This window comes from Scyliorhinus canicula, chromosome 17 (assembly GCF_902713615.1).
Source record: "Scyliorhinus canicula chromosome 17, sScyCan1.1, whole genome shotgun sequence".
Lineage (NCBI taxonomy): Eukaryota > Metazoa > Chordata > Chondrichthyes > Carcharhiniformes > Scyliorhinidae > Scyliorhinus > Scyliorhinus canicula.
The window spans coordinates 43217811-43242169 of NC_052162.1; the positions used below are offsets into that span (position 1 = coordinate 43217811).

At 46.3% G+C, this 24359-nt stretch overlaps 1 protein-coding gene across 6 annotated transcripts in view; it reads left to right on the top strand.

Moving 5' to 3' along the window:
• Positions 1-4455: 4455 nt before the first annotated feature.
• Positions 4456-24359, top strand: part of LOC119951904 (synaptotagmin-like protein 2) — a 133768-nt gene continuing 113864 nt past the window's right edge. For 5 of the 6 annotated variants that reach the window (XM_038775287.1, XM_038775292.1, XM_038775289.1 and 2 more), the window contains exon 1: positions 4456-4563. The gene's annotated coding sequence lies outside the window, so the exon portion shown is untranslated. Of the gene's footprint in view, positions 4564-4720; positions 4783-24359 lie in introns of those variants that run through there. The other variant, XM_038775288.1, reaches the window with a different exon arrangement.

Consider the following 24359-nt stretch of genomic DNA (forward strand, 5'->3'; position numbering starts at 1 on the left):
AATGACCCAGAGGCGGGATCGAACCTGGGACCTCAGCGTCGTGAGGCTGCAGTACTAACCACTGCGCCACTGTGCTGCCATGTTGTGTCACCCATAAGCACCTCCCAAAATCCAGACCACAAGTTGCATCAGCTAAATCGTGGATATGGGCAACTTGTTTAATCTCTCAGTTTGTCCTAGGTTACTGGAAATGTGGAAATGGTAATATTGGAGGTATGGGAACCAAAGAGATGATATCATTGGTCACATAGCCTCTAAGAACGATCGAACATTTATAGCCTGAAAGTACAAACTCTGACTTGTATTCTGTTCCATGAGCCCTACATTTAACCCAGGAATCATTCTTCAGTTGTGTAATCCATCCAATAGACAGTGTACAGGGGAGATAGGGAGGGAAAGCTAAGCTCAATTGTGCTCTCACCTGACAATGACAAACATTGGGCACGATTCTCCGTTTGGGAGACTATGCTCTCCTGCTGGAGGTGAATTGTGTGGAATTCGTTGGGAGCGTCGTGCAGTTAAAATTCAGGTCATCTAAATGGCCCATGCCATTCCCCACTCCTCTGGGACCTGACTCGCTGGGGCCAGGATTCACGTTAAAGAGCCTCACAAGCTGGAGCTGCTTATAAGCGCTCCACTCACCACAGAGTGTCATTCCAGCCAAGAAGTTGGCTGCACGGCGACCTGCTCCCGCCACCACCTCCCGCTTCCGGGAGTCTGAGATTGACCATGTGCTGGATTCCACTGAGGAGAGGAAGGACACCCTCTTCCCCAAGGTGAGACAGAGACACATGCCCGCCCTACTGAACAGCACCTGGGGAGAGGCGGTCAGTGTTGGCAGTCTCACCAGGAGGACTGGTACATAATGCTGGAAGATGGAGCACCTCCTTAAGGCAGCTCAGGTGAGTCACCCACCTCTGTGTGCCCCTGGCATCACTCCCGTCCCTCACTCCTCACATCACCCCCTAACCCCCTAGAGGCCAACAACACCCTACATGTATCTCCCTTACAACTCACCCTCCACCGAACCACAATACATGTCCTGCTCTCTTTGACCAAGAGCCTTGCACAGACATGCCACCAGCTACAGACCCCCCCCCCCCCCCCCGGCCAGATCGGTCAGCACACCTCGGAGCACCACTCTGGGGAAGACACCGAAGTCTCGGTCTGCTGTCACCTACACCATCGCAGAGACTATCACCTCGGCAATGTTGGTGATCAGGCTCCTGGTGAGCACCACACACATGCTGCAGCACATCAAGTGGAGGCAGGGATCCCCAAGAGAGGGGACGGTCAGAGGGCTGACCGTTCCCAGGGAACAGATGTCGTACAGATAAGTGTTGCACTTCTGGAAAAGATGATGCCATCATTGATGCAGACGCAGAGCTAGAAATTACAGGATGGAGTGTCAGTAACCTTCCAGCACTTGCAAGTACAGCTGGAGGAGTTCAACCAACTTCAGGTGCAGGAGGAGATCCCAAGCCAACACTGAAAATGTGGCGTCACTGGTGGAAGGCCTGGGGTAAGACGTCAGAGCCATGTGTCAGGACATCCAAGGCATGGGGCACTCTCTGCTCTCTATGGCTAAGGCACAGGACAGGAGAGCCCAGTAACAGGTGGACATGTCTGGGCTCACATGGACATTCACAAGGGTCATGGCTGAGGCCGTTGAGATCATTGGCTAGGCTAATGACTGTGGCCAGTCACAAAGCGACATGTCACAGGCACAGAGGGACATGATGGTGGCAGTGAGGAACATGACAGAGACAGTGAGGGACAGGCCTTCGGAGGATGCCTACAAAGGGTATCACAGAGCAGGGACACGCGGCAGGCCTCCACTCCTGATGTGAAGCCTGGGGTAACACCTAGAAGGAGTGGTAAGCCATGTAAGATAAGGAAAGTAGATGACCCTTAAGTTGGCACGGATGTAGTAGATACACCCTGCTGGCCGGGCTTCCTGGTGGGCCTCGTCCACGTTGAAAGTGACGTAGTCCGATGCTTGAGTGCATAGGGCATCTATGTAGCATGGCTGCACCTGTGTGCGGGCGTTTGCAAGATCCCACATAGTTCCCTGCTCGAGACTTGGAATGAGCAGCGACATAACAGTTCAGAGGGACCATCACCAGGAGTGGGTGTCCTCCTCAATATCCCCACAGAGCCAAGTGCACCGATATCTGGCACAGGTGGCACACAGTCTCCCTGGTGATGGACTTGGCGTCAGTACATGTGGTCCTGCAGCTCCTTGAAAGACAAGTGCTGAAGGTGCAAATGTCACCTGATGCAGCGTCTCCTTCGCACCTCCTCCTCGGCCTGTTGGATGGGCGGCACCGGAGCCTCACCAGCTGGCTCCTGCTTTTCCAGGGCAGGCTCCTCTCTGCAGGGTTCTCCCTGAGCTGGCCCTGTTGCACTAGCCTCCGTGTATCCACAATGGCAGCAGCAGCAGCCAGATGGATAGTGAACATAGCTGGCTTTAATCTGAAATCCATGTATCTGCAGGAGGAGGGACAGAGAATGTTAGCAAGAGCAGAATTCCCTTGACCATCCAGTTCATGGCCACCCTGAGTTGTACTGCTGCACCACCCTCTACATGCCCCCCCCCCCCCCCCCCTCCCACAGCCAGGAGCTAGCTGCCCCTTTGACATGATGTCGTCCGCACTGCACAAATATCCCCATCAGTGATTGTCACCTGGCCTGTGATGCGGTGGGTTCAATTCTCCCCTGTCAACAGGGGTACCATTAGCTGCTGGAATCTGTGTCAGATAGGCTCTTCGGCACCTGCCCTGTTTCTCCCAGCGGGGTGGTACTCCCCGAGGTCCAGGCAAATACCCCCCAACAAGACGTTTTGAGAGTTTTTTTACCTTCTTGCTCTCCCTCAACAGCCATGGTGCCCAGGCCCTGCTCATAAATACTTGCACCAATTCACGCCCTCGTGACTCCTGCCTGAGAGGGCTGGATCATCGAGAAGAGGTGCAGCATCCAGTGTCCAGCCCGTCAATCGTAGTCAAATCAATGCATATCAAGTATTTGCGTGGGGCCAGCCCCATTTTTTGCTCGACACATCATTCTCTGCCCGATTGCAAATCTCGCTGCCTGCGTTGGACAGTGGAGAATCCCTCCCATTATCTTTCTACCAGGGCTCACTGGTCATTTCCTTCATGGAACTTGGATCTCACTATCCCATGGAGTGTTTGAAGCTGCATTTAAGATGCGTACATCAGATTGTAGAGAAGTAGTTAGTGTTCACTTCTACTGGGCCAATATGGTGACCCCAGTGTGAACAAACAAAAGTCATTACAAATGTCCCCAAACACCACTAATAATTAGACTAGAAAGATGCCAAAATAAGCATCAAATGGAGCCAGAGGTTCCACGGCTCAAAAAGGGGACCATTGGCTGAGAATGCGTTTAATGTAACACCACCAAAACGTCCCATAGCGGTTTTTCCTCCAAACCCTCCACCCCTGAATTTGTTACCTGGAGATGCCCTGAGGTTTCTGACCTGCTTCAGCAGCACTCACCTTTCCCATGAGGTTCCTGGGGCTTCAGAGCTACCTGCCCTCTGATTGATGGATGATGGGCTAAGAGACGGCAAATTAGGAGGCCTCCTCTGATAAAATCATTGGGCCAGTCCCACTGCGAGCTTGGGATTCACATTTGGTCCTGAGGCTTGCAGTAAAATCTTGTTCATTTACTCTAGTTTCCTCTTCACAGATTCCCCTTGAGCAGCTGATCATTCCCAGCACTTTCTACCTTTGGTGCAGATTTCCAGCATTTTGTTTTTGAACATTTGGGAAAAGTGTCTTTATCATGATTGGGAATGAACAGAACACAATATTCCAGTTGTATCGGAGCGATATCACCTGCAATGAGTGTAACAATAAGGTAGTCGAGATTAAATGTATTTCAATGTGAATAAAAACGAAACCATTGTCGACTGTCGTGAAAAAAAACATCTGGTTCACTCATGTCCTTTTGGGAAGGAAATCTGCCGCCGTTACCTGGTCTGGCCTGCAGATGACTCCAGACCCACATAAATGTAGTTCACTCTTTAAAAATGTCCTCTTAAAATGGCCTAGAATGCCACTGGGCAATTAAGGATGGGTTGGGCAATAAATGCTGACCCAGACAGCGATGCCCACAGCCCATAAAATATTAAAATAATCCTCAAAATAGTGTTTTCTAAACCAAAGAATAAAAACAAAGTTATGAGTACACGTTGCCACGGCCAATTTAAGTTTTAATTGCATGCACCCTCTTTCAGGCAGGGCGATTTTATTCAGGCTGCCTTATTCCTTTGGAAATATTGGACATTTGACCATCTGGGCCCCAAATATAAAGCAGGATCCTGTGGTGGATTGACGGATTCGTTTTTGTTGTGAAAATCCAGGCCGGGTTTTACCTCTGTTGGTGGCTGCTTATCGAGCTGGGTGTGCACAGATATTTGTGAAGAGATCCTGTTTGGGTTGGGTGTGAGGGCAAGCTGTAAAGTTTTCCAATTTAGAGTAACCCCATGTTTTGGAATGGTGACTGCCTCTTAACACCTGATGCAATGTATCGGAGAAGGTAAAAGTTTCTTTATACTCCTGTAGTGCCGATCGTTACACAATAACTGCTGGATGTTTAAGATTAATTTTTACTTGTATGTGAATCCATGTTTTGGAAGTTTTGTTTCATTTTAGAGGAAGCCAATAACCAGTCCTGCCTCCCGCCCCCCACCCCCCAAAAACAAAATAATCAGGCACTTACGAGTCTCGAGTTATTTTTGTTCCAGTAGCTCATCAGGTGAGTGGTATATGGATATGTCAGCACTCTGACTGTACAGTAGCTAGTTAGTCACTGATCTCCCAATCTATATCGCGACTAGTTAAATAACCTTTTCCTATCCCAATCCTTTCTCTGCTTGTTGACGTTATTTGCGAATTTCTTGTTGGCGTTTGAAAATGTTGTTTCCCTGGTGAATTGTAAAGCGGTGACAGAGAGTGACAGGGTGAGGCCATTTAGCTCCTCGAGCCTATTCTTTCATTGAGTTGGATCATGGTTGACCTGTACCTCCATCCCTTATCCACCCTTGTCCTGCATCCTGCTCCCCTGAACACCCAACAAAAATCTAACTCCGTCTTCAATTTCAAGTGACTTTTTGGGAAGCAAGTTCCAGTTTTTCCACTACCATTTTGTGTGAAGGTGTGCTTTCTGATTTCACCACTAAATGGTCCAACTCTCATTTTTAAGACTGTGCTGGATTCCACCACCAGAAGAACTACTATCTCCTCTCTTCAATTGCTTCATAAATTTTAATTACATTGATTAGATCATTTCCGCCCGAGGGGGTAGATGTTAAATTCTACGAATTGCCCTCCTATAACCCTTTTAACATCTGGTACAATTCCAGCGAATCATCTGTGCTGCTCCCTAGATCATTATATGTTCTCTGAGGTTTGGGGTGTAAAGACGAAAGGGGTACTCCAGGTGGGGCCTATGAATAGCTGGACTAGCCAATAAATAGGAATGGTTGACCTCCAAAGCAGAGATAGTTTGGGACAAACCAAACATTCCCGTACGGAAGAAAGGTAGAGCTGCCTGGATGACAAAACAAATGAAGATTAAAATAACACCCAAAAGGAGGTTTATGATAAATGTTGGGTAGAGAATATAATCAGAAAACAACAGAGAGCAAGGGGAAAATTAAAAAAAAGGTTGGGAGTATGAGAAAGGATTAGCAGGCAGCAGAAGATGTTTTTAAAAAAACTGTAGAGTACCCAATCCTTTTTCCCAATTTAAGGGGCAATTTAGTGTGGCCAATCCACCAACCTGCACATCTTTGGGTTTGGGGGTGAGACCCACGCAGACACGGAGAGAATGTGCAAACTCCACACTGACAGTCACCTGGGATTGGGATCAAAACCGGGTCCTCGGTGCTGCGAGTCAGCGGTGCTCACCACTGCGCTACCGTGCCGCCCCCGGTTTTCCCTTTAATAAACCTACTTTTAAAAAGATAGTTAATGAATAGTGGGACTAATTTGGGATAAGTAATTAAATCTTGTAGAAGCAGAGGGTATGACTAAGGTACTGAATCCGTCTTCACAAAAGACGAGGATACGGTTAATATTGTATTAGAAAAGAGGCATCGACCCAAAGTCAACAATCTACCCAGTCCAGATATATGTTCTAAGTTGCTGAGGGAAGTTTAAAATTTTTTAAAAATTTATTCTCCTTTTCCACATTTTCTCCCAAATTTACACCCACCAACAATAAACAATAATCAGTAACAAATATGTCAATCCCCATATCAATAACAACGATCCCATCCTCCCACGAAACCCCAAACATTAGCCTGCATGTTCACATAAATTATAAAAAGGAATTGAGGATCACCCATAGTCGCCCCCCTCCCCCCAACTAATGTTTGATGTTGTCCAGTTCTTGAAAGTGCATAATGAATAATGCCCATTAATTGTAGAACCCCTCTATCCTTCCCCTCAGTTCAAACTTAACTTTCTCAAGAGACAAGAATTCCAACAGGTCCCCCCGCCATGCCAGGGCACAGGGTGGAGAGGCTGCCCTCCAACCTATCAGGGTCCGCCTTCGGGCGATCAACGAGGCAAAGGTTACAACATCTGCCTCCGCACCCGTTTCCAACCCTGGCTGGTCTGACACCCCGAATATGGCCTCCCGGGGGCCCGGGTCCAGTCTCACACACACCACTTTAGAAATTACCCTAAAAACCTCCTTCCAGTAATACTCTAGCTTTGGACAGGACCCCCCCCCAACTCTTCCTCCCACTTTGCTTTGATCCCTTCCAGTGGTGCCTTCTCTTCCAAAATACCTCCATTAACCGCTGACGTTATCCCCTTGTCCAGTCCCCCTGTTGTCAGCACCTCCTCCAGCAATGTGGAGGCCAGCTCCACTGGGAAGCTCTGTATCTCCTTTCTGGCAAAATCTCAAACCTGCATGTATCTAAACATTTCCCCCTGCTCCAGCCCATTTTTCGCTTCCAGCTCCTTTAATCCTGCAAACCGACCCCTAAGAAACAAATCTTTCAATGTCTTAATCCTCTTCTCCTCCCATTTCCGAAAATTTCCATCCCACCTCCCTGGCTCAAATCTGTGGTTCCCCTGAATTGGCATTTCCCTTGACCCAGCCCCCAACCTGAAGTGTTGGCGAAACTGCCTCCGAATTCTCAACGAAGCTACTATTACCGGACTCCCTGAGTACTTCCCCGAGGCTATCGGGAGCGGCGCTGTTGCTAGTGCTTTCAATCCCGGCCCCCTGCACAAACTCTCCTCCATTCTGACCCACTGGGAATCAACCCATCTTACCCAGCTCCGCAACTTCTCCACATTCACCGTCCAGTAGTAATACATCAGGTTCAGAAGACCCAAACCCCCTGCCTGCCTTCCCCTCTGTAGTAGCACCTTTCTACCTCTGGCCACCTTCCCTCCCTCTATGAACGACGTAATCCTTCCCTCAATCTCTCTGAAAAAAGCCTTTGGCAGGAAAATCGGCAGGCATTGAAAAATAAACAGAAATCGCGGCAACACATTCATTTTAACCGCCTGCACCCGACCCACCAGTGACAGAGGGCGACCATCCCACCTCGCCAGATCAGCTTTCACTCGCCCCACCAAACTAGAAATGTTGTACGTGCGGAGGCCCCGCACTATTGCTGAGGGAAGTTAGGATGGATTCAGAAGCCCTGATCATAATCTTTTAATCCTCATTCAATATTTGAGTGATGTCAGAGAACTGGAGCATTGCAACTGTTCAAAAAGAGAAGGAAAAGCCAGGTAACTACAAGCCAGGTAACTACAAGCCAGGTAACTACAAGCCAGGTAACTACAAGCCAATCTGTTCAATGTCAGTAGTGGGAAAACTACTAAAGACTATTGTTGAGGGCCAGATTCATGCTCATTTGGAGAAGTGTAGGTTAATAAGGGATAGCCAAAATGGACTTGTTAAAGACAAACAATGCCTGACTAACCTGATTGAGTTTTCCTTGCTGAAGTAACACATGTTGTTGAGCTTCTTGAGTGTTGCTTGAGCTGTGTTCATCCAGGCAAGTGGAGAGTATTCCATCACACTCCTGACTTGTGCCTTGTAGATGGTTGCCAGGCTTTGGGGGCTCAGGAGGTGAGTTGCTTACTACAGGATTCCTTGCCTCTGACCTGTTCTTGCAGCCACAGAATTTATGTAGCTAGTCCAGTTCAGTTTCTGGTCAATGGTAATCCCCAGGATGTCAAGAGCCTGGGATCCAACAATGGTAATGCCATTGAATGTCAAGGGATGATGGTTAAATTCTCTCTTTTTGGGGACAAATGTCATTGCCTGGCACATGTATGGTGCGAACATTACTTGCCAGTTGGCAACCCAAGCTTGGATATTGTCCAGGTCTTGCTGCATTTGGACATGGGCTGCTTCAGTATCTGAGGAGTTGCAAATTGTGCTGAGCATTGTGGAATCATCAGCGAACACTCACTTCTGTTCTTATGAGGGAAGGAAAGTAATTGAAGCAGCAGAAGATGGTTGGGCCTCGGACACCATCCTGAGGATCTCCTGCAGTGATGTCCTGGATCTAGGAGGCTAGACCCCCTCGGATGCAGGTTCTTGAACTCGCTTGTGCTGCTCTTTTGTAAGATCTATTTATGAAACTCCTGTTAAAAGATGAGGATATGCACTTGTAATAACCTCCAATTAGCAATATTGGTTGGCCAATTGGAGTATGAGCTCCCTCAATGATAGCTCATTGAGGGGCCCATATAAGCACCTGTGTAGGCTTTGTGATCCAGCCTTAAGTTGACTGGAATGCTAGCAGCACTGTTGGAGCTGCTCTTGTATATAGTTATTGACAATAAATATTGGTGCGGTGACAGGACTCCTGCCTCCTGTGGATTATTACAGCACTCATGATGGGACCTGCTGATAATGCATTGGAATAGCTTTAAAAATACATCTTAATTAAAGTTGGAGCTCTGTGATGGGGTAACTTTTAATAATTTTTACATGCAATTTTGTAATGTACCAAAATGAATTTCTGTGTGGACAACAAATTGAAAGCTGGAATATTGTGCACAATTCTGGTCACCACGGGCTGGATTCGCCGCACCCCGATGCCGGAATTGCGGCCGGGGCTGGGGCAGAGAATCCATTTCCCTGCACGGAATCGGGACTGGCGCCGGTTCCCGATTCTGCGGGCCCCGGAAAGTAGTGTACTCGGAGAGTACGCCGCGCTGCCTAGCAGCTACCTGGGGCCATTGCTGGATGCCCGCTCTGCCATTCTCTGCCCCCGACTGGCTGAAGTCTCGACGGCGTGGATCTAACATGGTCCTGTCAGTTGGGACGCTAGTGTGGCGGCTGCAGACTCAGTCCGCGGCCGCCCTGGTCGGGGACGATCTGATGGCATGGGGGGGGGGGGGCCTTCAACGCGGCCTAGCAATGTTCGGGCGGGCGGTTAGGGTCAGGCGCGCGGCCGAAAGGGGGACCTTATTTTTGGGTCCAGCTCGCGGTCTGAGTCTGCCATGGAGCATGCACGTCCGCCGGAGGCCACTGCCTTGCGCATGTGCGGCCTCCGACCCGGAGGTGCAGGGGCCCGTATCTGCAGCAAAAGCTGCTAGATTTATGCTGGGTCTCTGCTAGCCCCCTGCAGGGCTAGGAATATCTGGCCCTTTCACGGCAGTTTTTCTGGGGTGAAAAGTCCACAGTTTTGATGCCGGCGTGGGGGACATAGTCCCAAAAACAGAGAATCCAGCCGCACACCTTTGGAAAGTTGTCCAGACCCCGAAAAGTAATGAGAAGTTTTGTTAGAATGATCAAAATAATAGTAGAAAATCAAGGGGCAAAAGGGAGGCAGGCCTTAAACTATTAGCATTACTAGAGAAAAACTACTGGGAAAATTGAAAATTGATGATTATAGACTGACAAGTCCATGAACCTAATGTTCTGCATCCTTAAAATATTGTGGATGCATTTGTTTGAATATTCCAAAGTTCTCTGGATTCTGGAAAGGTCCCAGTGGATTAGGAACAGCAAATATACTGCCCCTATTCAAGAAAGGAGGGAGACCACAAACTACTATAGATAAGTTAGTCTAATGCCTACCATTGGGAAAAAGATGGAATCCATTACCACAGAATTTTTATTGTACCGAAGGAGGCCATTTGGCCTATTGAGTCTGCACTGGCTCTCTGAAAGAACATTCCACCTAGTCCCACTCCCCTATAGGGATATTTAGTGGCAGGATATTTAGGAAATCATAACACAATCAAGCAGAGCGTTGTTTGTGTTTGACAAATTTATTAAAGTTCTTTGAGGATGTAATTAGAAAGATGAATAAAGGGGAACCAGTAGGGGAAATGTTAGCGTAGTGGTAATATCACTGAACTAGTAACCTAGGGGTGCAGGCTAAGGATGGCACAGTAGTTAGCACTGCTGCCTCACAGCGCCAGGGATCCGGGTTCAATTCTGACCTTGGGTGACTGTGTTAGTTTGCACGTTCTCCCCGCGTCTGCGTGGGTTTCCTCCAGGTGCTGCGGTTTCCTTCCACAGTCCAAAGATGTGCAGGTTAGGTAGATTGGCCATGATAAATTGCCCTTGGTGTCCAAATGTTTGGTTGGGTTTACAGGGATGGGACAGGGGAGTGGGCCTGGGTACAGAGAGGTTCGGTGCAAACTCAATGGGCTGAATGGCCTCCTTCTGCACTGTTGGTATTCTATGAGTCTATAAATGTTCTGGGGACATGGGTTCAATACCCACCATGGCAGCTTATGTAATGTAAATTCAAATTAATCTGGAAAATAGAGCTATCAATTGTTGCAAAAACCCACCTTGTTTACTAATGTTCTTTCCAGGGAAGGTAACCTACCACCCTTGCCTGGTTTAGCCTGCATGTGACTTCAGACCCACAGCTGTGTGGTTTCCTCTGAAATGGTCAGGGAAGCCACTTATTCAAGGACCGTCAGGAATGGGCAACAAATTCAGATTTCCAAAAGGTGCCAACTACTTTTTAATGTTCTTACACAGGGATGAGATCATTCAGTCAGAGAAGTTGACGAAGCTGGGGTTGTTCTGAGAGAAGAGAAGCCTAAAAGACTAAAAATTAAGGAAGGTGTTCATAGAGCCAGTAAGGACAAACTATTTATAGATTCATAGAATTTACCGTGCAGAAGGAGGCCATTTGGCCCATCGAATCAGCACCAGCCCTTGGAAAGTGCACCCCACTTAAGCCCACACCTCCACCCGTAACCAAGTAACCCCACCCAACCTTTTAGTCACTAATTGAGCACAGCCAATCCACCTAACCTGAACATCTTTGACTGTGGGAGGAAACCGGAGCACCCGGAGGAAACCCACGCAGACATGGGGAGAATGTGCAGACTCCACACTGACAGTCACCCGAGTCCGGAATTGATCCCTGGAGCTGTGAGACAGCATTGCTGACCACTGTGCCGCCGTGCCTCTGACAAATTTATTAGATGAATAAAGGGGACCCAATAGTGGAAATGGTAACTGTTCCGCCTCGGATACAGGTCAGCTAGTGTTACAGCCAAAACACTCAACTCTCAAAATTATTGCACAACAATCTCCTTTTTATTGTATCGTATCAGGTTATCACAAAGTATCAAAACTCCACTATAAAGGGTATCAAAAGCTCAATTACACAAAGTATCAAAACTAAAAAGGTATCAAAACTGACGGCTTTGGCCTAAATCTGTTAAGAGGCGAGGTGATCCGTCTCCTTCTTGGTGGATTCGAATGTCCTCTTCTTTTTTTTAAAATTTAGATTACCCAATTATTTTTTCCAATTAAGGGGCAATTTAGCGTGGCCAATCCACCTACTCTGCACATTTTTGGGTTGTGGGGGCGAAACCCACGCAGACACGGGGAGAATGTGCAAACTCCACACGGACAGTGACCCAGAGCCGGGATCGAACCTGGGACCTCAGCGACGTGAGGCGGTTGTGCTAACCACTAGGCCACCGTGCTGCCCTCCAATGTCCTCTTCTGAGTTCCAGACCCAGGGTGCTTTACATAGAGCATACAACATACAATGCCGAAGGAGGCCATTCGGCCCACCGAGTCTGCACCAGCCCACTTAAGCCCTCACTTCCACCCTAACCCCGTAACCCAATAACCCCTCCTAACCTTTTTGGTCACGAAGGGCAATTTATCATGGCCTAACCACCTAACCTGCATGTCTTTGGACTGTGGGAGGAAACGGAGCACCCGGAGGAAACCCATGCAGACACGGGGACAGCGTGCAGACTCCGCACGGACAGTGACACAGCTGGGAATCGAATCTGGGACCCTGGCGCTGTGAAGCTACAGTGCTATCCACTTGCGCTGCCCCAAATGATGGTCGTTCTTGCAGGTTATCGCTTCTGATGTTCCTTTGTTTCTCCTTTTTGTCCCGCTGGCACTGATTGTGCTTTGTCACATACTCTCTGATGGATCACTGTCTTTAGATCACATTTTTTTTACCTTTAGTTGCAAATGCTCAGGGGATCATGTTTCTCGCAGGAGGTCATGTTTCTAAGCACTTGCACTCATAGGGGTATGTGATCAATCACTGTCCGCCCCAAGGCATAGCAACAGCCGTGACCCGCATGAGGTGACTGCCCAATCAGCTCCCATTTTCACTCCATGGCTGCACCTCCTGTTCTTTGCTGATCACAGCATCACTTGCTGCTCCCACAATTCTTATGCTGACGCAGACTTGGCCTTTTTAACCATCAGACTTGACTGATGTTTATACAGATACCCATCAGGTTACAGCCCCCCCCCCCCCCCCCCCACTTCGCTAACGCTAAATGGATCATACCTATACCTGCCTACATTCCGAGTCTCCATTCAAATCCAAGTTGTGTCACAATATCACAGCCCATTTTAACATTCGTTCTCTCTTTCTCACGAACAGATATTAAAATCCAAATGATCACAACCATAATATGCAGAGCAATTCTTATCCATGGGTATATTTGTTTGTGCCCCAATTCCAAATATTCCACCAGCTAGTTCCTTTTCGAATCTCAATTTCTTTCCTCGCTCTCTGGATATCATCTGCATGCGTCTGATGGGTTTTAGTGAATTGTTGTTTAATACATTGCAAGTTTTCTGGCAGAAATGTGATTTTGATGCCAATCCTGGCTAGAATTTGGGGCTTTAGGCAAAAGGCGGTAATAGTAATAGGGCCTTCTATGCTTGCCCAGTCCCCACTTTAACAAATTATAGAGGAAACTCCATTATCCCCTCATTGATCTTGACCATTCCTTCTTAGTTCATGGATAGTGTGATCTGCACAAATGCTGTATTTTATTCTTCTTCTAAGGTTTTAACTTCCATTCCGTAACCCCAGATGATACCAATAATGGAAAAATCCTATTATCTCTTGCAACTTCATCAACACTCCCCCAGATTTAACACAATCTCCCCACCACAGATCACCTGACTCATGAACACGAGTCCTTACTTGTGACACTAATAAAGATTATTATTATTCTTTCACAGGATGTCATTAATTCCAATTCTATATTGGCATTTAAGTATATAGAATGAAAACAACAGATTTTACTTGTTCACATATGCAATACCTCAGATAACATTTACTCATTATAGGTAAGACAAAAAAACTGAAAAAACACAAATTATCCCAAATTCAAATAGGGACATAATAAACTGAGAATATGTTTAATTTATCTCTCTTCGAAAAAAAAAAGAAGTTTTATATTTTCCTTGACGCTCAAAACCCCATACAGACTATCTTTCCATACCTTTTTTTTGTCAAAGACTAAACTATGTTTATCTCCTTAAACTTTAAATAACTTTCCCTTTCATATGAGTTGTTATTTCACACACTCAATTTATTCAATCCATTATATATCAAGAGCAATTATATCCAGGCATGGAAGAACAGTCAAATTATCAGAAACAGTAATGCCTACAATTAGCATGGAAGTTAAGTCAAACTAATTACACAAACAGAGCACACGATTCTTCGAAATGGAGACTAAGTGTTTGCGGCATCGTGAAAGCCGTTGCGCTTCCCGACGGCGCAAAACGGGCACGGTTCACGCTGCTCCAGCCTCCCTTCCTGGCGCCAAATGGGCGTTGCGCCAACCCGAGCAAGCACGGGAGACTTCTTCAGTGCGGCGGCCCCAACACAACATGGCGTGGGGGTTCAGGGGCCGGCCGCACGGCAAAATAGGTCCGGGGTGGGGAGAGGCCGGCCCGCCGATTGGTGGGCCCCGATCGCGGGCCAGACCCCATCGGAGAACGGAGCCCCCCCACAGGCTGCCCCCGACCCTTCGCGCAGAGTTCCCGTTGGCCGCTCGGCCCATTCGGGCTGGAGATTCGGCGACCACGCTGCGGACAGCGGTCCACGACCGGCGCTGCGCCAAACGGGCCGACACAAACGGAGCTGATTGTCCGCACCTTGGAGAATCGCACGCCGGTGTTGGGGCGGTGTGGCGCGGTTGCGGCGATTATCCGGCCCGGCGCAGGGTTGGGAGAATCGTGCCCAATTTACCTCAAAAGGTAACAGATAAGTCTGAATGAGTTAAACTTTTTTTAAAACGAAATGCCTTTAGTTCCCGATATCACTATGTTGTAATAAACAGCCTTGAAGCTGCTAGACTTGCTTCTTTTCTGTTATTCATGATCCACCTATTTTTTAAAAACAGAGGCACTAAAGATACATTCGGCTTGGAGCCAAATGAGTTCATTTGGTCTAGAAGTATCTTGTCAGTTTCTTGATCAGCAAATTCGATGTATTTGAATTAAACAGTAAAAACTCTACCAGCTGGGGAAAACCAAACAACATTTTTCAAATGTAATGATATCATTACTGCCCCTTAAATTAAGGAACGAAGGGCAGCACGGTGGCCTAGTGGTTAGCACAACCGCCTCACGGCGCTGAGGTCCCAGGTTCGATCCCGGCTCTGGGTCACTGTCCGTGTGGAGTTTGCATATTCTCCCCGTGTCTGCGTGGGTTTCGCCCCCACAACCGAAAAATGTGCAGAGTAGGTGGATTGGCCACGCTAAATTGCCCCTTAATTTAAAAAAAAATTAAAAAAATTAAGGAACGAAGGAACACATAGGCGGGATTCTCTGATCCTGAGGCTATGTGTTGACACCATTGGAAACGTCGTCGTGCTGGCCCGCCGATTCTCGGGCCGGTTTGGGCTGAGCGGCCGTTGTGGAAACGGCGAATCCTGCCGGCACCGTTCTAACCTGCTCTCAGCTGGCGGGAACTCATTGTTGAAGGGTTTAGTGGCAGCCTGTGGGGGGTGGAGGGGGGTTCCGACCCTGGGGGGTGGGCCTCCGGCGATGGCCTGCGATCGGCGGGCTGGCCCCTCTGTCTCCCGGCCTCCTTTCTTCCGCGACGGCGCCTGTACTCCTGGGCCATTTTGGGCCGGGGCCAGCGCGGACAAGGGAGACACCCCGCATGCGCAGAAATTGCGCCGGTGGGACTGCGCATGTGTGGGTTTGCGCCAGACCCACTGCGCATGCGCGCATCCCCCAGCGTCCATTCCATGGCTGGATCAGCAGCTGGAATGGCGTGAACCGCTCCAGCACCGTGCTGCCCCCCTGTAGGGGCCAGAATTGCTGATCCTGGGGCCATGTTGACGCCATCGAGAAACACAACCGCGTTTCTGACGGCATCAACACTTAGCCTCAGGATCAGAGAATCCTGCCGAAAATCTCCTTAAACAAGAGCGATATCTTCAAATTCAAAGCTTTTGATCCCTTTTTTTCAATTTTGAACCAAGAGTCAAAACCAAGATTTTGAACTAAGGTTATTCCAAGCTCAAACTGGTTATTTCCAAATTCAAACTTGCATACTTCGATTTTTACATTTTACATTTACTTTCTGCGAAGTAAAGGTAAAGTCGCCATAGTCCCAGATGACCATAGGCTTCTCTCCCATTTAAGGGGGAGAGCTGACTGGTGGTTATTTTAACCTGAGGTTCACCACACCTCAGGGGAGGGGTAAGGTTGAAAAAATGGGCCTTCATCAATAACCTCAGCCAGTCCGGGAATTGAACCCGCGTTGTTGGCCTTTCTTTGCATCACGAACCAGCTGTTCAGCCAACTGAATCTTGAGCAGTGATTACGGCCAGCAACCATACCCAAGATTAAGGAATTTCAAACATTTACCTTGTTTCAAATTACACTTTTAATCCAGCTCACAGCACCAATTTGATTTTAAACTCAGTATTGAAACTACTATTGTAGAATCATTATTTAAGGAAAACAACATAAAACAATAAAACTAGCAACACAACAAAGAAAGTCCACACAATTTCTTTACTAGTTGTGCACACTGGTTCACTCAGGGGAGCTTCCCATATTCACACATCATCTCCACAGCATTTTGCTTTCATTCAATCGTAACAATGTAAAACTGAAATAAAAATAGAATATTGAAAGAAATTGATTAAGGCAGTAGTCTTCATTCTGCTCAAACTCAAAGAAAAAATTAACATCTTAAGAAATTATAACCAGTTTAATAATCATTCACAGCTACAGATAGCCTTTTGAAGTTAAACCAAAGTGTAAAGCATCCCATTTAATTGCTCCTAAATCACCACTCTCCACCAGAGCAAATCAGTTGCTTGAACAACTCCTCTCTCGTTTTATCACAGCTTATCCTTCTCCTCACTCAACCTCATTCAAAATGCAGCTACTGTATAAAACAACTAACAGATCCAGACCACAAAGGATTAACTAATACAATTCAAAGACACTGGCACTAGACACAGACTCCAACAAGAAAAATCACACCGACGCTGTAACACCCAGCAACTTACTCAAACACAAGTTTTCCTTTTCAACTCCACTGCCAGCTCTGAATTATTTGATTAAAGTCTGAAAATTGCCTTTTAAACCTTGCGTTCAATAAAACCAGCCATTTCCCCAATTTGGACACTTTTCACACGTACGTTCAGAATGCAGTGATTCAAACTCTGAAAGATGGGAGGCCTTGGATATAAGGTCGTTTGCGTTGATTGTATGGAAATAGTGCTTAAGTGATGATAATTGGTTTCTCGCCACACTATGGCGACATCCCGGTTTTGTCTACGGGAGCGGGCCGGTTGCATCGCAAACTGTCCGGTTGTTGTTTTCTGCCTCTCCCGCTAATCATTGGCCTCAAGCAAGAGCGCAAAGAGGCCGGGGTATCGGTCCCATGATGTTCCAATTGACCACCTAGGGCGGGATTCTCTGGCCTCCCAGCCACGTGTTTCTCGGTGGCGGGAGGCAGGATTTCCCATTGAAGCCACCCCACGCCGCCGGAAAACCGCCAGGCTGGGGTGCACTCAAGTGGGACCAGAAAACCAAGCCGGTGCAAATGGCTGTAGAATGTGTTGCATTCCCGACGACTGCCTATATTATAGTGAGAATAATTTGATCCTCACCTAAAACTTCCATTCTAGCAACAGTCGTTAGAGAGCAATGAATGGAAAATGTGGCTGATTTTTAAAAAACCCAGTCCTTGGTATCTAAGCAAAGCTGTGATCAATTGCACACTTAACTGCTGTTTAACCTTGGATCAACTAACCCTATAGAGATTGACTAAGTTATAGTCTGTGTGCCCCAGTATCACACACAGTATTGTGTTTAACCCCAAAGCGTTGGTCTAACTCTGGAGATTTATAATTAGTACAGCGGAGGGATTCCCATTTGTCCATGTGTTGTATCTTTGTGCCACTGTCTGAGAGTGACTGCCGCTATAATTCTTCCTTTGCCTTCGACCTGGGGGTTGCAACAAATCTCTATTATATCATTAAATCTACTTCTGCTTTATCTTACATGATTTTGAGCATTGTCACTTTAAGACAACCTTCTTCAGGCCCCTTTCCAAAATAAAAAATATATTTTTTTGTTTTTAAAACATGTGAGTGCTGTCGGCTCCCTCCAACTTGAGGGAGTTGAGTTAATATAAAGAACTAATCACGGAAGTGGATCTTGCTGCATACAGCATCCATATCGACAAAGAAGATCTTTCTTTGAGTGATGCTATATTTATTTAAATCATTCTGTGTGTGAAGTTATGGGGTTGGGCAGATTGTTATTTATAACAATGCAGCCAGTGGAGTTGAAAAGGAAAACTTGTGTTTGAATAAGTTGCTGGGTGTTATATGTTTTATAGCTGCATTTTGAATGAGGTTGAGTGAGGAGAAGGATAAGCTGTGATAAAACGAGAGAGGAGTTGTTCAAGCAACTGATTTGCTCTGGTGGAGAGTGGTGATTTAGGAGCAATTAAATGGGATGCTTTACACTTTGGTTTAACTTCAAAAGGCTATCTGTAGCTGTGAATGATTATTAAACTGGTTATAATTTCTTGAGATGTTAATTTTTTCTTTGAGTTTGAGCAGAATGAAGACTACTGCCTTAATCAATTTCTTTCAATATTCTATTTTTATTTCGGTCTCTCTTGGTCTCTCTGGTCTGTTTTCAGTCCATTGAGTATCTTTTTTCCCCTCTCTCATCTTTCTTGTTTTAAAGGATCTGATTGCTGTTTTGAGTTGTACAGGAGGTGGCTCTAATTTCTTTTCCCAGTGGCCAGTCTTCATGTCTCGCACTGCAGTGTCAGCAGACCATTTGACCATTGAGAGGTGATTGGAGCTGTGGTGGATTTTTGTTGTTATTCAGCAGCAAGGTACTGGAAGTGAAGTTGCGCTGGAACCTTGGCTGCTTTTCACCCACCCTTGCACCCCAGCAGAGGTGTGTAAGTCGGGCCAGTTCCACCACAGCTGAGATGGGTGAACCGAGCACAGATCAAAGGGACAAGTGCTGTTTACATACTGATGATGTATAACACGTCATTGCACTTCTGGGCCATCACCTAAAAATTATTTTGTCATGCTAGGGAAAACCAAAGAAGGGAGTTTGGGAAAGAGTTCCAAGACAATACCCTCTAGCAGCAAATAACTCTCCCAACCGAATGTTTAAAACATGTTAACATAAATTTCCAGCAATGCCTCCGAGTTGCATTTTCTGCCTATTTATAGAAATGATCAAGATCGCAAAATCAAAAGGGAAGTTCCGCACAAATAGGTTCACGACGGCGGCAGCCACACCTGGTCGCTGCCGCCGTGAACATGGGCGCCAAATGCTCGTTTGAAGCTTGTGGGGGGGCGGAGAGGGGAGTGAGCACCACGGACGTGCTTGGGAGGGGAATGGCCCACGATCGGTGCCCACCGATCGTCGGGCCGGCGTCTCCAAGGGACGCACTCTTTCCCCTCCGCCGCCCCGCAAGATCAAGCCGCTACATCTTGTGGGGCAGCGGAGGGGAAGACGGCAACCGCGCATGCGCGGATTGGAGCCGTCAGCCGTCGTGACGTCAGCCGCGTATGCGTGGGTTGGAGCCGGCCAACCTGCGCATGCGCGGCTGACGTCACATAGGTGCCGCCGTCGCGTCATTCTCGGCGCGCCCCGGCCGAGATTTACGGAGCGCCGCTCCTAGCCCCCCGGGCGGGGGTGAATTAGGTGCGAGGAGCGGCCTCCGAGGCCGTCGTGAAACTCGGCCGAGTTCACAACAGCCTTACCGATTCCGCGCGGGAGCGGAGAATTCCGCCCCTGGTGTTGTAAGACTTCTTACTGTGGTCACCCCAGTCCAACGCTGGCATCTCCACATCCTGTATAACTGAAGCATAACCTTCCTACTTTTGTATTTGATTCCCCTTGCAATAAACTATAACATTCTATTCGCTTTCCTAATTACTTGATGTACCTCCATAACTAGGTTTTTGTGATTCATGCACTAGATTCCCAGATCTCTCGGCATCTTCCACTATTTAGATAATATGCTTTTTTTATTATTCCTGCGAAAATGGACAATTTCACATTTGTCCACATTATATTCCATTTGCCAGATCTTTGTCCAGTCACTTCGAATCTTAGAACCCCTACAGTGCAGAAGGAGGTCATTTAGCCTATCGAGTCTGCACAGACCCTCCGAAAGAGCACCTCATCTACGCCCACGCTCCTGCCCCATCCCTGTAACCCTGTCTAACCTTTTGGACACTAAGGGACAGTTTTGCATGGCCAATCCACCTAACCTGCATATATTTGTACTGTGGGAGGGAACCGGAGCATGTGGAGGAAACCCACACAGGCATGGGGAGAGCGAGCAACTCCACACATACAGTCCTCCAAGATCCCTGGCGCTGTGATATAGCAGCACTAACCACTGTGTTGCCCCTTAAACTATCTATATCACTTTTAAACCTTGGGTCCTCTTCGCAACATACCTTTCTAACCTATCTTTGTGTTATCAGAAAATTTAGCTACCTTGCCTTTGATCCCTTCATCCAAATAATTTCTTCTTGTGGCACACCTCTCTTTATATTGCCAACCAGAACGTGACCTATTTATGCCTACTCTCAGTTTCCTGTTCGCTAGCCAATCTTCAATCCATGTCAATATGTTACCCCCTACACCCCGAGCTTTTATTTTCCACAATAACCTTTGATATGCCACCTTTTAAATACCTTCTGGAAATCTAAGTAAGTTTTAACTAAAAAGTGAGCAGTGATGTCAATGATATTCGTATTAGGACTATATATCAATGACCTGTGCAGGGCGTAGTTTCCTGGACCTGGGTGAACAGGGCATAATTTTAAAGTTTGTAGATGACATAATACTCAGAAATGTAGTCAACTGTTAGGAGGCCAGTAACGGACTTTCTGAAGACATACGGACTTCTAAAATGGGCAGACACATGACAGATAAAATTTAATCCAGAAAAATGAGAAGTGATTTGTTTTAAGTACAAAGAAGAAAGAGAGGCACAACAAATTAAATGGCATAAATTTGGAGGGGATGCAGGAACAGGGCACTGGGTGTACAATACTTACAGAAGTCTTTGAAGGTGCCAGGACAAGTTGAGAAGTCTGATCAAAGGACTTTATCAAGAGAGACATAGATTACAGAAGCAAGGACGTTGTACTAAGTCTCCATAAAATACTAGCTGAGGCCCAGCTGGCATGATATGTTCAATTCTGGGCATCACTCTTTTGGAAGCTTGTAAAGACCTTAAGAGAGGCTGAGAGGAGATTTGTTAGAATGGTGTCTGGAATGAGTGACTTCAGTTATGGAGAAAGACGAGAGAAACTGTGGCTGTTCTCCTTGCAGCAGAGAAGGTTAAAGGGGGATTTGACAGAAGTGTTCGAAGTCATGAAGGATTTTAATCGAGTAAGTAATGCGAAAATGGTTCCAATGACAGAATGGTCAGTAACAGAGGATTCAGATTTAAGGTAATTGGCAAAATGACCAGAGGCAACATAACAAAAAATATTTTTGTTACGTTCTGGAATATTTCGCTTGAAACTGTGATTATTTGCATATTTTTTAAACCTGCAATGCCAGAAGGAGGCCCTTTGGCCCATCAAGTCTGTACTGACCCTCTGAAAGAGCACTCTACCTAGGTCCATAAGCCCATCTAACCTTTGGACACTAAGGGGCAATTTAGCATGGTCAATCCACCTAACCTGCACATGGACTGTGGACGGAGAACGGAGCACCCAGAGGAAACCTCGCAGACATGGGGATAACGTACAAACTCCATACAAACAGTCACCTAGTCCTGGGATCAAACCTGAGTCCGTGTGGCTGTGTTATTTAACAATAACTTTCAGAAGGAAATTGGATAAACACTTGAAGTCGGGAAAGTTGCAGGGCTATGAGGAAAGAGAAGGGGAATGGGTCCAATAGGTTAGTTCTTTTGAAGAGTCAGCTTGCCACAATGGGCAAAATGGCCTCCTTTTGTGCTGTGTTGATCTCTAATTTTATAATATATGGTGTTTACTAGAAACCAGAAGAAAGTTCAGGGGAGCGATGATTAATTAAACATCAACAAAAAAAATTGAGGGATTGCCCATTGATGACTGGTCAGCATGATGTTCTGGGAGGCTAAGCTTGATCAAATTGGGATTGATAGGTTAATATGAACTCCCTTGCTGCTGAATGTGACTGCATGTCAGTGTTAAATGTTTTTGGTGTGCAGGCAGTTAGGTAAGGCAACTTATTAACTGCCATCTTGTTATGACTTCTGACATCTGCCAAGATGTCTCATGGAATGGCTGTCACATATATAATAGACATGCCAGATTTCAAATGGTATAAGAATCTGTTTAATTTTGGTGGATAGAAGTTCTGTTTACAATCAGTGATGAGATCATTAATTATGAAGACAAAGTTTGTAAGTTGATGTGTTGGCCCACTGTTGAATTCTGAATTAAACTCATTCCAACTTATTAGGCCTGAATTTTGCTCCGAGGCAAGAGTGCGGAGATGGGCTGGGAGGAAGGTCGGCCTCGGTACAGTGGCACGATATCAAAAAATTTATTTAAAGCATTAATTTAAAATACGGACATGCAGCCCTCACACAAACATTAGACTTAATAGTTCCACTTCAAAGAATCTATAAACACTCTGAGCTGTCTATCAAATTGTGAAATGGAAGGCACCCCATTGTAACAACGGAAGGATATGAGATAGGTCATGCAGCACAAATCCTGTAATGATGACCCTGAGGCTTAAGTCAACCGAGAAGGGGCTGGTTTAGCACAGGGCTGAAGAGCTGGCTTTTAAAGCAGACCAAGGCAGGCCAGCAGCACGGTTGAATTCCTGTACCAGCCTCCCCGAACAGGCGCCAGAATGTGGCGACTATGGGCTTTCACAGTAACTTCATTTGAAGCCTACTTGTGACAATAAGCGATTTTCATTTCGCTTCATTTTCATTTCAAGAATGAAATAGCAAGCACTCTTTTTTTAACACTTCACATGTTATTTTTTTCTAAAAGGGAAGGGGTTTTAATGCTTTGACAGCTTGGCAGTTGCTTTTGGCAGTAGTTTTTGATACTTTTGATGGATCCTCTTAAAGGTTTTGACACTTGTGACAGTTTTGTCAGTTTCTTGTGATAGTTTCCATCTCAATGCATCTTTACATGCATTCGTTTGCACTTTTAATCCTAAAAGGCACCGCACCTTTCCGAAAGGTGTCCGAAGACGATATCCAAAGGGATGCCCTATCTCGCCAAACGGGAACCCCACCTTTCCAAAGGACCCTGTGAAGTTTAGACCTGCTCCTACCAGGTCTAATCTGCACACGTCATGTTGCCCTTTCCTGGCTGACGAAAATCGGGCAAGGTTGGATGTAGCTATTGTTATTGTAAGGGCAGCGCATCTGCAAAACACTCACGTTCACACCCATGTTTAAACCCCGACTTCACCCCATTACCACCCCTGCTGTTTTCTGGGGAAAAGAATCCATATTTTGGCCTCGTCTGCCATTTTGCAACAATGAAGAGGCTCTTGATTTGGGCTGTATGAGGTAGATGTAAGAAGGATACTTCCCCTGTCTAGGGTGCCTAGAAGCAAGGGACACTGTTTCAGAATTCACTGATATGAGGAAGAATGTTTTCACTTTGAGGATGGTGACTCTTTGATATTCTCTGCCCCAGAGGGCTGTGGAGGCTCAGTCATTGAGTATGTTGAAGACAGAGATTGATAGGTTTCTAAATAATAAAAACATCAAGGTATATATAGGGGATAGTGCATGAAAGTTGAAGTAAAAGATCAGCCATGTTCTCATTGACTGGTGGAGTGGTCTCAAAGGGCTGAATGTGGCCTACTCCTAGTTCTATTTCTTATGTTATTGCAACACTCCAGGTCTCAGCATCTATAGTCTGATGAGAATTGAATGCTCTTTAGACCTTAAAACCAAATGTGGCAGTTTGCTTTCCCAGACCTTATAGGCATTATGTATCAAATTGAGTCAGTAATTTATCCTAAGTATTATATTTGTTTATGCAAACTCTCAACACTGAACAGAGATCAAATCAAAGACCAACAATGTTTTTGCAAGACATTCTACACGCCCTTGCTTTTTAAAGTTCTATCTTTTAAACCAGGAAAAAGGCAATTTTGAAATGTGTAAAACTACACTCTGTGATAAGCAAAATGTGAAATGGGCTATTTTATACACACTTCATTTGGGAAGCATAGGACTATAGTTTTAACAGGTCTGATGGGTGGAAAGGACTGAAAGGTGCATTCTGTTTTTCTTGATAACATTTCCATCTTTAATAATGTTAACTCCCTCTGAACTTAAATATTCCTCAATCTTGCTGTATCCTGGTCATGACGTGTTGCTAGATTTTGAAGACCTAGAAAAGATCCAAAATGAATTTAGAAAGTTATAGATCACTAACCTGGATAAGATAGCTAATTTTCACATCAACCTAACCCAGGGGTGGGCAAACTACGGCCCGCGGGCCGCATGCGGCCCGCCAAAGGTATTTATGCGGCCCACCAAGTCATTAAAAAAAAAAAAATTTTTTTTTAAAAAATGTTAATGGGGGGGG